This window comes from Haliaeetus albicilla, chromosome 10 (genome assembly GCF_947461875.1).
Source record: "Haliaeetus albicilla chromosome 10, bHalAlb1.1, whole genome shotgun sequence".
In the NCBI taxonomy this organism is placed as follows: Eukaryota; Metazoa; Chordata; class Aves; order Accipitriformes; family Accipitridae; genus Haliaeetus; species Haliaeetus albicilla.
In genome coordinates, this window is record NC_091492.1 from 10,959,553 (window position 1) to 10,963,711 (window position 4,159).

Genomic DNA, 4,159 nt, shown 5'->3' on the forward strand with positions numbered 1-4,159 from the left:
GTTGCTCAAGTTTTTTTTCGTTTTTTTGGGGGTTTGTTTTTTTTTTTAATAGTTCACTAGCATTCAAGATCTATCCAACAACACACAATATGCTATGCTTTTATCCTGTGTAAGCGAGAGGGATCTTTCTACCAGATATTGTCCTTGTGGCTGTTGTTAATGATGAAAGGCAGAGCTCAGCCTTTCTAGAACTTGCCACGTACTTGAGAGTGCTCCAGATGCATGGTCCCAGGCCAACTTCTTAGCAGGCTTCTTGACATTGAGCTCTTGCCTCAGTTGAATCCAGTGTGCAGCCTGCTTCCAGACTCTGCAAGGATTGTCCATTCCCTAGCTCCTTTCATTTCTCACAGCCTGGAACACCCCCATTCAGCAGGGACTGAATGGACAGCCATACTGGGTGTCTTCTCTACACAGGACTCATTGGTTCGCCAAGTCTGGGCTCAAGTTATTTCCTTAGAGGAGACATCACATAAATCTCAAAAAATACAGTTTAGAGAAATACTGAGAAATGTGTCTACTTGTGAAACCATCAAGTAAAATCCAGATACTGTGACTCAGACAACCTGACTACAAATACTTTTGAGCGTATACTTTTCAAAATTTCAAGTCTATTCAGCAAGTTTGGGAACTGTTGTTTTGTTTTATGAGACCCTCAGAATTTTCTATTTTTTTTTCTGTCAGAAAACTCAAAATGAGAAAGAATACAGAAAGGAAAAATTGAGGGCACAATAAAGTTATCTGGATATTACCAGCCCTCCAGAAATATTTAGCTCCGGGACTATTTATCTGATTTATTTTGACAATCCCCATGTGCTACAACACTAATAAAAAATTGAAAAGCCTCTCTCAAAGAGAGTAGAGCAATATAGTTACTAGCATTCAAGTTGGACTGAGACAGCAGCTAAAAAGTGTGCTCTTCTCTGCTGAATTTTGATTAATAATCCAAGTTGCTTAACACTTAACTCTGGAACCAAACTGCTTTCTATTTGTCACACTCTGTAGTCCCTAAAATACTGTTATTAACATAGCCTGCAAGCCAGTTCACTTTTATCTACGTAAGAGCTGACAAGATGCACACCCTGTCAATATCCTACTGAAGCTTCACAAAACCAGATTTGTGCAAAAAACTTTTATGCTCTAGACTTCACTACTCTATTGTACACTGTACTTACCTGCTTAACTCTCCAAAATCCATTTCCTTTTCACAAAAAATAACAGCAGGAATTACCAAAACAGAATATTTTTAAGAACATCTAAATATAAGTACTTTGCCTGGAGGAATGTAAAGATAAAAATGAATGAATGAGGTAAAACTATCTTATTTTTACTTGACTGATCTATACAGACTCATGGCCTGGCTGCTTCAGCACCGGCACTGCAGATCTGTAAAAGTGCTTTTTGCTCCTCCAGAACAGCAACAGGTTCAACTGCAGCTCCTCCTTCAAGCAGTCTAAGCTCAAGCCATTACCATCATACATGCTGGATCGTTTGGAAATTAGAACAACCCTGGCAAATCAGATCACTGTGAATTGGGCCAAAGGAGGATTGCTTATTGATTATTCCTGCCAAATTCTCTTTAAACAAAAGAACCGGAAGATGCCTTCACCACAATCGCAGCTCTCAGAGACAGTCTTTTATCTATTACAATGCAAACATATTCCTCCTTTAATCTCAAAGCCAGAGTCTATATTAAGTACATGTCCAGTAGGAATACAATATAAATTTAACATAATTTTCTTTAAAAAAATATTAATTTTTCCCTTGAATACAGTAATTACCTTCTTAAGAACTCTTAAAATATATTCATAGATGAATTTTGACTTTGAAAAGTTATGATTATATAGTCAAATTAGCATTGCAAGTGTAAAGATAGTATTTTATATACATACATCATCAACTTAACTACTTACGTTGACTGAAGCATCCCCACACTGTATTTCCTCAGAGGCCTTCAAGAGGAACATACATCTTGTGGCTAATCACTACGCTGAGGATCGGGGATCTTGTTCCAGCTCGTGGGTCCGACAAGTTTCTGCTTACTTTAGGCACATTACTACCTTTCATTCTCTCTTGTAGCATGACAATACAGTTTCATCGGGGAGCTGGGCCATGCCCATTACATGCTCCCAGTTAGAATTGACCAAGTTGGACCTTCTCATTGCTACAGCACTCTTTATGAAGAAACCTGGTTTGTTCTCGGAGGATATTATTATACTTGCTGGCTTGATTATTATATAGAAAGATTTAAACTGATTCACTGGAGCTCAAGTACCAAAAACCATGTCAAAAGCTTCCTGTAGTTTTTTTATTCAACAGGATGCACGCCACAGCTGAAGGCAGGAACAGCAGTACCAGGCCAGCCCGAGGACCCAGCCAGGTCGCTGCCCCCCTCCAACGCGGCTGTGAGGACATACCCAGGGAAGAGAGACCCGGGCAGGCGTGTGATTATTTTCTTGGCGCTCGGCCTCCACCTTTTCTCACTGAGGGTGACTTCCTGAACCATGTGTGGTTTTTATGCCATCTCACCTTCAAAACATAGTCAGCCTGTTCCCCCACACGTTATTTGTGACCGTACCCACTGTGCCCTCTTCAACTGCTGCGGGGGGGGGGGGGGGGGGGGGGGGGGGAATCTCCTTTTGAATCTTCTTTACCGCTTTTATCCTATGTTTGACTACAGCCACGAGCCATTATGCCAGAGAGCGGTCATTTTTACACTCTGTAAACCGTAAGAGAATAATTCTGGCATCCAGGGTGATGAACCAGCAAGCTGCCGCTAACGTGGCACTTCGCTTATTCCGGTAATTTCACTTCAATTAACAAATAATGCCCACACCCGAGGGGCAGCCGCGAGAGCTCCTACACGAAGGACAGGCTGGAGCGAGGGAGAACCTGTGAAAACGAAGCCCCGAGAGCACCTCAGGCGAGGCCTCGCCCCCCCCGCCGGGGGCGGGAACGGGCCGTTACCCGGCGGAAGCCCTTGACGGGCGGGCAGGACGGGCACCGCACACTCGCGCCGCCAGGGGGCGCCCCGCCCGCGCCGCTGCCGGCTGGCCGACCGACCGCGGGGTCGCGCGCAGCTGGGCGTTGCTCGGTCGCGAGGCGGGGCCGGGGGGACGGGACGGGACGGGACACACCCGCCGTGCGGTACCTGCCGGCTGGTACGTACAATCAGCTCGGGACTCTCCCGAGCGCCTCGTCCGTACACGCTAGGGGGGAACACTTCTGGGAACTAAAGACCCAGACCCGCGGGCACCTGGGGACCCTGGAGAGCAAACAGCCATCCACAGCCTGCCCGCCCTGCTTTTCTCCTTCTCGGGGCAACGGTGAAACGCTTCCAACGTGAGGTTTGATTGTTTGTTTTTAAAAAAGCCTTAAGGACTGGGTCTGACACCACCACTGCCAGAATACTGCTTCATTACACAGAAACAGATCTTTCTGCGTTGCTGTCCTGCTTTGAGTTAAAGGCTGGTAGGCAAGAACACCTGATGTGCTATAATCAGGCAGGGTAGATCTCACATCTGTAAATCCTCCACAAGAAAAAAAAAAAAACAACCACCCATAGGTTTTGGAAACAATACCAAGGTTAGAGAATAACCAAGGAGTTACAGAATACATAAGGCTTACTTTCTTCTCCAAGAAAAGCTGCTGAGGTCTAATTCCCAAGAGAAGAATAGACAAAAAGTGAAACAATAGCACCGAGACAAAACAATAGACTTCACCATTCAAATGAGATGGGCATCTACACAAAGAACTCACTGCACACCCACCTCTACAGAAAGAGGGTGAAGCTGTGCTTTAGTACATGCTTTCACAGAGGAAGACAAAAGGTTTAAAGCCTCCTAAGAAAACATGATGCCTCCCCCTAGTGGGTTCTTTTTTTTGTGACCATGTTTTACATGGAGAAATTGCTTTATAAAGCTGATTGAAACCAAAGCATTTAAGCACTACATATACACTTAGTCAGAGTTTAACAACTCAAATCCATGCAGCCAGATTGTCAAGCACTATGGCTTTGTTAGTGTGCCACATCAGTGAGATCGAGTCTTTGATCCTGCCAATGAATCTGTGCGGAGACATGCATTAAGGGTTATAAGCTCAGCCTGTGTAGCCACAGTAACACTCATCACGAGTCAAGGGTATAAGAAGCACAGTTAACATC